The sequence below is a fragment of the Triticum dicoccoides genome, chromosome 5B (assembly GCF_002162155.2).
Source record: "Triticum dicoccoides isolate Atlit2015 ecotype Zavitan chromosome 5B, WEW_v2.0, whole genome shotgun sequence".
NCBI lineage: Eukaryota > Viridiplantae > Streptophyta > Magnoliopsida > Poales > Poaceae > Triticum > Triticum dicoccoides.
The window spans coordinates 353,041,323-353,054,838 of record NC_041389.1 but is presented as its reverse complement, the minus strand read 5'-3'; the positions used below and the strand labels follow the sequence as shown (position 1 = coordinate 353,054,838).

Here is a 13,516-nt window from a genome sequence, read left to right as displayed (position 1 = left end):
TCTGAAGCAAAAGTTATTGCGCTGCTAAATTCGTGTGCTCAGTAGGAACGTAGCAGATTGAGGTTTGATCTTTTTGCAAATCAAGCATACTATTGCTGCGCATTATCATGTCCAAATCTTCATAAGAAGCCGGTTTAATTAGGCCATAAGCAAAAAGTAAAAAGGTCTTCTCGAGCCAACCTGTTTAGAATAACAAACTACAATGTCCCTCCCTGTGTTTATTATGCTGGCCATTATCTGAAGCAAAAGTTATTGCGCTGCTAAATTCGTGTGCTCAGTAGGAAGCCGGTTTAATTAGGCCATAAGCAAAAAGTAAAAAGGTCTTCTCAAGCCAACCTGTTTAGAATAACAAACTACAATGTCCCTCCCTGTGTTTATTATGCTGGCCATTATCTGAAGCAAAAGTTATTGCGCTGCTAAATTCGTGTGCTCAGTAGGAACGTAGCAGATTGAGGTTTGATCTTTTTACAAATCAAGCATACTATTGCTGCGCATTATCATGTCCAAATCTTCATAAGAAGCTGGTTTAATTAGGCCATAAGCAAAAAAGTAAAAAGGTTTTGCGGTGAGCGTGGATCGAACACGCGACCTTCAGATCTTCAGTCTGACGCTCTCCCAACTGAGCTATCCCCACTGCGTGAAATTTTCATCTCCGAATCTTATTAGAACTAAGATTGCGAAAGTTTCGATAGCCTTGCTTACTGCATTGTTTTTCTTTTCGGAGGAAAAAAAGGTGCTTAATAATATACTAAACGTTTTCTAACCCTAGATGAGTGAGGCTGGAAATTGCCTTATATTTATCTATGCGACAGCTATAACAATTATTGGCCAATCATGATTTTGCGTGGGGCCTTTAACTTTTTCCTCCTTTATTCCTCGGCGGCTAGGGCAAACTCTCTCCTCCAAGCTTCGACCACGGATTTGACGCCCTTCTTCCTGCCGCTCCAGTGCCTGGTGGTGGGGAGGGGAACTTGATGCCTCCACTCCGGTTAGTAGTTTAGGTTAGGGTTTTCTAGTTCTTGCGGGAGCAGCGCTCGGGCGAATGGCAACGCTTCTTTTTCACGTTTGTCTCCCGGGCTTCGGTCCTCCCTGAATTCGTTCGTCTAAACGTAGTCGACGAAGCTTCGGTGCAGATTCTTGCAGTCTCCTTAGGGCGGTGGGGTCAGGGTTTCTCGTCATGTGGCAAGATTTGGTGTCAGGTGATTCATATCTATTCAAGGGTTCAACGACGACGACTGCGGCTCTAGGGTGCTGATCCTTTGGGGCACACACACGAAGACTTCAGCTGTCATCGACAAGGTCAAGCCAGCTCTGTTAGGAGAGCGGCGACAGCTCCACGTCGGCGCCTTGTTGTGGCGGTGATAATGGTTATTCAGTGGTCTATGAATTCTAATGTAATTTTATTATGCTTGAGATGCTTTGTACTTTCGATGATTTTTTATAATAGAGATTTGGATTATGTTACAAAAATATTATAATAAATACAATGGGTCACATTACTGCAGAACACTCTCTGTTTTCAAAGCAATTTTTAATGGGGAATGCTACGCGTCGGTCGACAGATTTTTTTATAATGATTCGTCGCCTCGCGAGCCGTCAAATATGGGACAATCTAGTGGCCAAGCGTTATCCTCTACTTTTGCAACAAAAGTCTTGTTGCATAAACATTAACAAAGGTTGTGTTGCAGAAAACTTTTATAACATAGGTCATGTTGCAGTTTTTTTTTCTTTGTTTTCACTTTTTCGCAATACCAGTGATGTTGCGGAAGAACTTTTGCAACATAGGAAATGTTGCAGAAATTTTTGCAATGAAAATGATGCGTAAAAACACTGCCACCGTTGTCGATGCATGTCGTAGAAGCACAACCATCGTTTGCAACACTGCCGATGTTGCAAAAAGCCACATCAAAAAGCATTGTTGCAAGAAAAGGCATCTATACGCTCGAGCCCGGATGTCATGGCCACGTCCATGGAGAAGCTCAAGCTCAGCGTGGGCCCTCTGTGTCACATGTGTGTGCCCCAGCCGCAGCCGCACCCCGTAGCGCACGCACGCGTTCTCCATCTAACCATGGCCGCTGCAGGTGTGTACTACCTGTGAAGAAGAAAGAAGATGCGATAAGACCGGGAAAGGGAGGAGACAAGGTTCATGGGCCCACATAGACATGTGTAGCATAGAGAAGACGGCGGACGCGCAACGCGTTTTTAGTTGGTCGAAAGAATCATTTCCTATTTTTAATGTACCGACATCATTAGTTTCATTACTTTGTGTGTGTCCTTAGCAATTTCACTTGGTCTTCCTGTGTGCACCTTGGGCAAGGTCTGAACTGGATGGGGGAGTTATCGCAGTCAAATATGTGGTTAAAGTGTGACCCAAAATACGATGAGGACTAATAAATCCAAACAGATATAGTACCTTATACCCTAGGCCAAATCTAATAGATGCATGACTTGGTAAAGAAAAAATTCCAAGACCTTATGCTAAACTATTTTGTTTTCCAAGACCTAGTGCTAATGAAACTAATGACGACTGGCATAGACCTTGGATGTTGTAGCATTTTATCACAAAAAAAGAAAGAAAATGTGTGAGCAAACTATATTCATATTGTGTAGAGCATGACACTTGAGGAATGGTCTGATATTTGGTACGTGAGAGGAAGTTATTTCTGCCTCTCTCGGTCTACAAAATTACTGGGCATCCTTTTCGTCTTGTCATGGCAACATGTGGGTGAAGCTAAGTAACAAAGATAAGGAACTGATGGATGGCTTGCAAACCATCAATAATATGGAGAGCAAATTTTTTTCTTGGCAACCCTCCATCTCAAAGTTCATTAATATTAATGTCGATGCTCGTTTTGTGCAGGCCATTAGATACGAGCATGGGAATCATTGCCAGAAGCCCTTGCTACGTCTTGAGCTTGCGTTGGTTTTCCTTGAAGAGGAAAGGGTGATGCAGCAATAGTATCGTAAGTATTTCCCTCAGTTTTTCAGAACCAAGGTATCGATCCAGTAGGAGGCTCCTCAAAAGTCCCATGCACCTACACAAACAAATAAAGAACCCGCAACCAACGCAATGAAGGGGTTGTCAATCCCTTCACAGCCACTTGCAAAAGTGATATCTAATAAAGATAGTATGATAAGATAAATATATTTTTGGTATTTTATAATATAGATGCAAAATGGTAAAGATGCAAATAAAAGTAGATTGGAAGCAAATATGATAAGAGATAGACCCGGGGGCCATAGGTTTCACTAGTGGCTTCTCTCAAGATAGCATAAGTATTACGGTGGGTGAACAAATTACTGTCGAGCAATTAATAGAAAAGCGAATAATTATGAGATTATCTAGGCATGATCATGTATATAGGCATCACTTCCGTAACAAGTAGACCAACTACTTCCTACATCTACTACTATTACTCCACACATCGACCGACTCCTGCCTGCATCTAGAGTATTAAGTTCATAAGAACAGAGTAACACATTAAGCAAGATGACATGATGTAGAGGGATAAACTCAAGCAATATGATATAAACCCCATCTTGTTATCCTCGATGGCAACAATACAATACGTGCCTTGCAACCCTTTCTGTCACTGGATAAGGACACCGCAAGATTGAACCCAAAGCTAATCACTTCTTCCATGGCATCAAAGAATAATCTAGTAGGCCAAACCAAACTGATAATTCGAAGAGACTTACAAAGATAACTCAATCATACATAAAAGAATTTAGAGAAGATTCAAATATTATTCATAGATAAACTTGATCATAAACCCACAATTCATCAGATCTCGACAAACACACCAAAAAAGAGTTTACATCGAATAGATCTCCACAAGAGAGGGGGAGAACATTGTATTGAGATCCAAAAAGAGAGAAGAAGCCATCTAGCTAATAACTATGGACCCGTAGGTCTGTGGTAAACTACTCACAACTCATCGGAGGGGCAAGGATGTTGATGTAGAAGCCCTCCATGGTCGATTCCCCCTCCGGCAGAATGCCGGCGAAGGCTCCAAGATGGGATCTCGCGGATACAGAAGGTTACGGTGGTGGAAATTGTGTTTCGTCTGCTCCCTGGATGTTTTGGGGGTATATAGGCATATATAGGAGGAAGAAGTACGTTGGTGGACGCCCGAGGGGCCCACGAGACAGGGGGCGCGCCCTCCTATCTCGTGGAGTCCCCGGCCGCTTCTTGACTTGCACTCCAAGTCCTCTGGATCACGTTCGTTCCAAAAATCACGCCTCCGAAGGTTTCATTCCGTTTGGACTCCGTTTGATATTCCTTTTCTTCGAAATACTAAAATAGGCAAAAAAACAGCAATACGGGTTGGGCCTCCAGTTAGTAGGTTAGTCCCAAAAATGATATAAATGTGTAAAATAAAGCCCATAAACATCCAAAAGGGGTAATATAATAGCATGGAACAATAAAAAAATATAGATGCGTTGGAGACGTATCAAGCATCCCCAAGCTTAATTCCTGCTCGTCCTCGAGTAGGTAAATGATAAAAAAGAAATTTTTGATGTGGAATACTACCTAGCATAATTCTCAATGTAATTTTCTTTATTGTGGCATGAATGTTCAGATCCAAATGATACAAAATAAAAGTTCATATTAACATGAAAATGGTGATACTTCAAGCATACTAATCAAAATAATCATGTCTTCTCAAAATAACATGGCCAAAGAAAGTTATCCCTACAAAATCATATAGTCTGGCTGTTGCTCTATCTTCATCACACAAAGTATTTAATCATGCACAACCCCGATGACAAGCCAAGCAATTGTTTCATACTTTAATAATCTCAAACTCTTTCAACTTCCACGCAATACATGAGCGTGAGCCATGGACATAGCACTATAAGTGGAATAGAATGATGGTTGTGGAGAAGACAAAAAAGGAGAAGATAGTCTCACATCAACTAGGCGTATCAACGGGCTATGGAGATGCCCATTAATAGATATCAATGTTAGTGAGTAGGGATTGCCATGCAACAGATGCACTAGAGCTATAAATATATGAAAGCTCAACAAAAGAAACTAAGTGGGTGTGCATACAACTTGCTTGCTCACGAAGACCTATGACACTTTTGAGGAAGCCCATCATTGGAATATACAAGCCAAGTTCTATAATGAAAGATTCCCACTAGTATATGAAAGTGACAACATATGAGATTCTCTATCATGAAGATCATGGTGCTACTTTGAAGCACAAGTGTGGAAAAAAGAGATAGTAGCATTGTCCCCCTTCTCTCTTTTTCTCTCATTTTTTTTCTTTCCCTTTTTTTCTTTGCCCTTCATTTTTTTTCTTTTTGGCCTTTCTTTTTTTATTTTTTTTATTTTTCTAAAGTCCGGAGTCTCATCCCGACTTGTGGGGGAATCATAGTCTACATCATCCTTTCCTCACTAGGATAATGCTCTAATAATGAAGATCATCACAATTTTATGGATTTACAACTCAAGAATTGCAACTCAAAGCTAGAACAACATATGACTCTAGATGAATGCCTCCGGCGGTGTACTGGGATATGCAATGAATCAAGAGCGACATGTATGAAAATTATGAAAGTGGCCTTGCCACAAATACGATGTCAACTACATGATCATGCAAAGAGCAATATGACAAAAGTAATGCGTGTCATATGAATGGAACGGTGGAGAGTTGCATGTCAATATATCTCGGAATGGCTATGGAAATGCCATAATAGGTAGGTATGGTGGCTGTTTTGAGGAAGGTATATGGTGGGTGTATGGTACCGACGAAAGTTGCGCGGCACAAGAGAGGCTAGCAATAATGGAAGGATGAGGTGCGTATAATCCATGGACTCAACTTTAGTCAAAAGAACTCATGTACTTGTTGCAAAAATCTAGAAGTCATCAAAAACCAAAGCACTACGCACATGCTCCTAGGGGGATAGATTGGTAGGAAAAGACCATCGCTCGTCCCCGACCGCCACTCATAAGGAAGACAATCAATAAATAAAATTGTGCTCCAACTTCATCACAATGCGGTTCACCATACGTGCATGCTACGGGAATCACAACCCTTAACACAAGTATTTTTCATAACCACCTCAACTAGCATGACTCTAATATCAGTACCTCCATATCTCAAAACAATTATCAAGCATCATATTGATCATAGCATCCAATTCTTATTCTATGATAGTTTTTATTATACCCAACTTGGATGTTCATCATTCTAGGACCAACTTTGTAACCATAGCAAATACCATGCTGTTCTAAAAGACTCTAAAAAATATATAAGTGAAGCATGAGAGACTAGCAATTTCTTCAAAATTAAGACACCACCATGCTCTAAAAGTTATAAGTGAAGCACTAGAGCAAAAACTATCAAGCTCAAAAGATATAAGTGAAGCACATAGAGTATTCTAGCAAATTCTAATCAAGTAGGCTTCTCCCCAAAGGTGTGTACAGCAAGGATGATTGTGGTAAACTAAAAAGCAAAGACTAATATAATACATGACGCTCCAAGCAAAACACATATCATGTGGCGAATAAAAATATAGCTCCAAGTAAAGTTACCAATAAACAAAGACGAAAGAGGGGATGCCTTCCCGGGGCATCCCCAAGCTTAGGCTTTTGGCTATCCTTGAATATCTTGGGGTGCCTTGGGCATCCCCAAGCTTAGGCTCTTGCCACCCCTTATTCCATAGTCCATAAAAGCTTTACCCAAAACTTGAAAACTTCACAACACAAAACTCAACAGGAAATCTTATAAGCTCCGTTAGTGAAAGAAAACAAAACCACCACATAAGGTACTGTAATGAACTCATTCTTTAGTTATTTTGGTGTTAAACCTACTGTATTACAACTTCTCTATGGTTTATAAACTATTTTACTAGCTATATATGCATCAAAATAAGCAAACAACACAGAAAAAACAGAAACTGTCAAAAACAGAACAGTCTGTAGTAATCTATAACTAACGCAAACTTATGGAACTCTAAAATTCCTACCAAAATAGGAAGTCCTGGAAAATTTGTTTATTGATCACCAGAAAAAATAATCAATGCAAAAGCGCATTCCTGTGATTTAACAAAACTAAATTCGTGCGCGCAAAGTTTCTGTTTTTCAGCAGAATCAAATCAACTATCATCATAGGTTATCCTATAGGTTCTACTTGGCACAAACACTAATTAAAAGATAAAAATACATCTAAACAGAAGGTAGATGCAAGATTTATTACTAAACAGAAGTAAAAACAAAAAACATAAAGAAAATTGGGTTGCCTCCCAACTAGCGCTATCGTTTAACGCCCCTAGCTAGGCATAAAACCGAAGATAGATCTAAGTAGTGCCATCTTTGGCACTCAATTCATAAGTAGCACGCATGATAGATTCATAAGGTAATTTGACTTTCTTTCTTGGAAAGTGCTTCATGCCTTTCTTTAATGGAAATTGTAATCTAACATTCCCTTCCTTCATATCAATTATCTCGCCAATCGTTCTAAGGAAAGGTCTACCAAGAATAATAGGGCAAGAAAGATTGCAATCTATATCAAGAACGATAAAATCTACGGGCACCAAATTTCTATTTGCAACAATGAGAACATCATTGATCCTTCCCATTGGCTTTTTAATGGTGGAATCCGCAAGGTGCAGATTTAAAGAGCAATCATCAAGATCATGGAAACCTGGAATATCACATAAAGTTTTCGGAATCATGGAAACACTAGCACCCAAATCACACAAAGCAAAACACTCATGATATTTAATTCTAATCCTTATAGTAGGTTTCCCACTCATCATAAGTTTTCTAGGTATAGAAACTTCCAAATTAAGTTTTTCATCATAAGATTGTAACAAGGCATCAACGATATGTTTGGTAAAAGCTTTATTTTGACTATAAGCATGAGGAGAATTAACAACAGATTGCAACAAGGAAATACAACCTTCTAAAGAACAATTATCATAATCAAATTCCTTGAAATCCGAGATAGTGGGTTCAATACTATTTAAAGTCATGACCTCTCCAATCCCACTTTTACCAAATTTAGCATCAAGATCTAAAAACTCCGAATTCTTGGGACGCCTTCTAGGCAAAGTTGACTCATCATCAGTCCCATAATTATCAAGATTCATATTGCAAAACATAGATCTAATAGGAGACACATCAATAACTTTAAGATCCTCATCATTATTTTTATGGAAACTAGGAGAACACGCTTTTATAAAGCTATCTTTTTTAGCACGCAATCTAGCGGTTCTTTTCTTACACTCATCAATGGAAATTCTCATTACTTTGAGAGACTCATTGATATCATGCTTAGGAGAAGAAGATCTAATTTTAAGAGAATCAACATCAAGCGAAAGTCTATCAACGTTCCTAGCCAAATCATCAACTTTGAGCAATTTTTCTTCAAGCAAAGCATTAAAATTCTTTTGAGAAATCATAAATTCTTTCACACTATTCTCAAAATAAGAGGGCATCTTATTAAAATTACCATAAGAATTATTGTAGGAATTTCCATAATTATTAGAGGAATTACTAGGGAACGGTCTAGCATTAAAGTTTCCTCTATAAGCATTGTTTCTAAAACCATTCCTACCAACAAAATTCACATCCATAGATTCATTATTATTCTCAATCAAAGAAGACAAAGGCATATCATTGGGATCAAGAGGAGTATTTTTAGTAGCAAACAACTTCATAAGTTCATCCATCTTTCCACTCAAAACATTGATTTCTTCTATAGCATGCACTTTTTTACTAGAAGATCTTTCGGTGTGCCATTGAGAATAATTAGTCATAATATTATCAAGAAGTTTTGTGGCATCTCCTAACGTGATTTCCATAAACGTGCCTCCCGCGGCCGAATAACCTCTAGAAGCAAAGTTCAGACCGGCATAAAAATTTTGTATGATCATTGCTACCTCTTGAGCACTGCGTTGGATTTACCCGAAGAGGAGAGGATGATGCAGCAAAGTAGCGTAAGTATTTCCCTCAGTTTTTGAGAACCAAGGTATCAATCCAGTAGGAGACCACGCACAAGTCCCACGTACCTACACAAAACGATAGCTCCTCGCAACCAACATGATTAGGGGTTGTCAATCCCTTCACGGTCACTTACGAGAGTGAGATCTGATGGAGATGATAAATAATATTTTTGGTATTTTTGGTATAAAGATGCAAAGTGAAAAGTAAAAGGCAAAGAAAAAACAAAGCAAGTAATAAAGTGATGGAGATTGATATGATGAGAATAGACCTGGGGGCCATAGGTTTCACTAGTGGCTTCTCTCAAGAGCATAGATATTCTACGGTGGGTGAACAAATTACTGTTGAGCAATTGACAGAATTGAGCATAGTTGTGAGTGAAGGAAATATGCCCTAGAGGCAATAATAAAGTTATTATTTATTTCCTTATTTCATGATAAATGTTTATTATTCATGCTAGAATTGTATTAACCGGAAACATGATACATGTGTGAATACATAGACAAATATATAGTCACTAGTATGCCTCTACTTGACTAGCTCATTAATCAAAGATGGTTATGTTTCCTAACCATAGACATGTGTTGTCATTTGATTAATGGGATCACATCATTAGGAGAATGATGTGATTGACATGACTCATTCCGTTAGCCTAGCACTTGATCGTTTAGTATATTGCTATTGCTTTCTTCATGACTTATACATGTTCCTGTAACTATGAGATTATGCAACTCCCGTTTATCGGAGGAACACTTTGGGTGCTACCAAACATCACAAAACTGGGTGATTATAAAGGAGTACTACAGGTGTCTCCAAAGGTACATGTTGGGTTGGCTTATTTCGAGATTAGGTTTTGTCACTCTGATTGTCGGAGAGGTATCTCTGGGCCCTCTCGGTAATGCACATCACTATAAGCCTTGCAAGCAATGTAGCTAATGAGTTAGTTACGGAATGATGCATTACGTAACGAGTAAAGAGACTTGCCGGTAACGAGATTGAACTAGGTATTGGATACCGACGATCGAATCTCGGGCAAGTAACATACCGATGACAAAGGGAACAACGTATGTTGTTATGCGGTTTGACCGATAAAGATCTTCGTAGAATATGTAGGAGCCAATATGAGCATCTAGGTTCCGCTATTGGTTATTGACCAAGAATAGTTCTAGGTAATGTCTACATAGTTCTCGAACCCGTAGGGTCCGCACGCTTAACGTTACGATGACAGTTTTATTATGAGTTTATGAGTTTTGATATACCAAAGGAGTTTGGAGTCCCGGATGAGAGCAGGGACATGACGAGGAGTCTCGAAATGGTCGAGACGTAAAGATCGATATATTGGACAACTATATTCGGAGTTCGGAAAGGTTCCGAGTGATTCGGGTATTTTTCGGAGTACCGGAGAGTTACGGGAATTCGCCGGGTAGTATATGGGCCTTATTGGGCCATACGGGAATAGAGGAGAGAGGCCGAAAGGAAGGAGGCGCGCAGCCCCCCTCTGGTCCGAATTGGACAAGGGGTGCGGCCCCCCTTTCCTTCCTCCTCTCCCCCTCTTTCCCCCCTTCTTCTACTCCAACAAGGAAGGAGGGAGTCCTACTCCCGGTGGGAGTAGGACTCCCCTTGGCGCGCCCCTCCTAGGCCGGCCGCCCCCTCCCCCCTTGCTCCTTTATATACGGGGGCAGGGGGGCACCTCTAGGACAAAACAACAATTGATCCCTTGGATCTCTTAGCCGTGTGCGGTGCCCCCCTCCACCATAATCCACCTCGATAATATCGTAGCGGTGCTTAGGCGAAGCCCTGCGTCGGTAGTACATCAAGATCGTCACCACACCGTCGTGCTGACGGAACTCTCCCTCGACACTCGGCTGGATCGGAGTTCGAGGGACGTCATCGAGCTGAACGTGTGCTAGAACTCGGAGGTGCCGTAGTTTCGGTGCTTGATCGGTCAGGCCGTGAAGACGTACGACTACATCAACCGCGTTGTTCTAACGCTTCCGCTTTCGGTCTACGAGGGTACTTGGACACACTCTCCCCTCTCGTTGCTATGCCATCACCATGATCTTGCGTGTACGTAGGAATTTTTTTGAAATTACTACGTTCCCCAACAATGGCATCAGAGCCTAGGTTTTATGCATATATTATATGCACGAGTAGAACACAAGTGAGTTGTGGGCGATACAAGTCATACTGCTTACCAGCATGTCATACTTTGGTTCGGCGGTATTGTGAGATGAAGCGGCCCGGACCGACATTACGCGTACGCTTACGCGAGACTGGTTTCACTGTTGCGAGCACTCGTGCTTAAAGGTGGCTGGTGGGTGTCTGTCTCTCTCACTTTAGCTGAATCGAGTGTGGCTACGCCCGGTCCTTGCGAAGGTTAAAACAACACTAACTTGACGAACTATCGTTGTGGTTTTGATGCGTAGGTAAGAACGGTTCTTGCTAAGCCTGTAGCAGCCACGTAAAATTTGCAACAACAAAGTAGAGGACGTCTAACTTGTTTTTGCAGGGCATGTTGTGATGTGATATGGTCAAGACGTGATGCTATATTTTATTGTATGAGATGATCATGTTTTGTAACCGAAGTTATCGGCAACTGGCAGGAGCCATATGGTTGTCGCTTTATTGTATGAAATGCAAACACCCTGTAATTGCTTTACTTTATCACTAAGCGGTAGCGATAGTCATAGAAGCAATAGATGGCTTAACGACAACGATGCTACGATGGAGATCAAGGTGTCGCGCCGGTGATGATGGTGATCACGATGGTGCTTCGAAGATGGAGATCACAAGCACAAGATGATGATGGCCATATCATATCACTTATATTGATTGCGTGTGATGTTTATCCTTTATGCATCTTATCTTGCTTTGATTGACGGTAGCATTTTAAGATGATCTCTCACTAATTATCAAGAAGTGTTCTCCCTGAGTATGCACCGTTGCGAAAGTTCTTCGTGCTGAGACACCACGTGATGATCGGGTGTGATAGGCTCTATGTTCAAATACAACGGGTACAAAACAGTTGCACACGCAGAATACTCAGGTTAAACTTGAAGAGCCTAGCATATACAGATATGGCCTCGGAACGTGGAGACCAAAAGGTCGAGCGTGAATCATATAGTAGATATGATCAACATATTGATGTTCACCGTTGAAACTACTCCATCTCACATGACGATCGGACATGGTGTAGTTGATATGGATCACGTAATCACTTAGAGGATTAGAGGGATGTCTATCTAAGTGGGAGTTCTTAAGTAATATGATTAATTGAACTTAAATTTATCCTGAACTTAGTCCTGGTAGTATTTTGCAAATTATGTTGTAGATCAATAGCTTGCATTGTTGCTTTCATATGTTTATTTTGATATGTTCCTAGAGAAAATTATGTTGAAAGATGTTAGTAGCAATGATGCGGATTGGATCCGTTATCTGAGGTTTATCCTCATTGCTGCACAGAAGAATTATGTCCTTAATGCACCGCTAGGTGACAGACCTATTGCAGGAGCAGACGCAGACATTATGAACGTTTGGCTAGCTCAATATGATGACTACTTGATAGTTTAGTGCACCATGCTTAACGGCTTAGAATCGGAACTTCAAAGGTGTTTTGAATGTCATGGACCATATGAGATGTTCCAGGAATTGAAGTTAATATTTCAAGCAAATACCCGAGTTGAGAGATATGAAGTCTCCAACAAGTTCTATAGCTAAAAGATGGAGGAGAATCGCTCAACTAGTAAGCATGTGCTCAGATTGTCTGGGTACGTCAATCGCTTGAATCAATGGGAGTTAATCTTCCAGATAAGATAGTGATTGACAGAATTCTCTAGTCACCATCACTAAGTTACTAGAACTTCATGATGAACTATAGTATGCAAGGGATGACGAAAACGATTCCCAAGCTCTTCGTGATGTTGAAATCAACGAAGGTAGAAATCAAGAAAGAGCATCAAGTGTTGATGATTGACAAGACCACTAGTTTCAAGAAAAGGGCAAAGGGAAAGAAAGGGAAACTTCAAGTAGAATGGCAAACAAGTTGTCACTCCCGTGAAGAAGCCCAAAGCTAGACCTAAGCCTGAAACTGAGTGCTTCTACTGCAAAGGAAATGGTCACTGGAAGTGGAACTACTCCAAATATTTGGTGGATAAGAAGGATGGCAAAGTGAACAAGGGTATATTTGATATACAGGTTATTGATATGTGCCTTACTAGTGTTTATAGTAGCCCCTGAGTATTTGATACTTGTTCGGTTACTAAGATTAGTAACTCGAAACAGGAGTTACAGAATAAACAACGACTAGTTGAAGGGGAAGTGACGATGAGTGTTGGAAGTAGTTCCAAGATTGATATGATCATCATCACACACTCCCTATACTTTCGGGATTAGTGTTAAACCTAAATAAATGTTATTTGTCATTTGCGTTGAGCATGAACATGATTTGATCGTGTTTATTGCGATACGGTTATTCATTTAAAAGTTAGAGAATAATTGTTATTCTGTTTACATGAATAAGATCTTCAATGGTTATACACCCAATGAAAATAGTTTGTTGGA

At 40.3% G+C, this 13,516-nt stretch overlaps 1 non-coding gene across 1 annotated transcript; it reads right to left on the bottom strand.

Annotated features, from left to right (window-relative positions):
- Positions 1 to 561: 561 nt before the first annotated feature.
- Positions 562 to 634, bottom strand: TRNAF-GAA. Its single transcript has one exon. It is a non-coding gene; the product is annotated as a tRNA-Phe (tRNA).
- Positions 635 to 13,516: the final 12,882 nt, after the last annotated feature.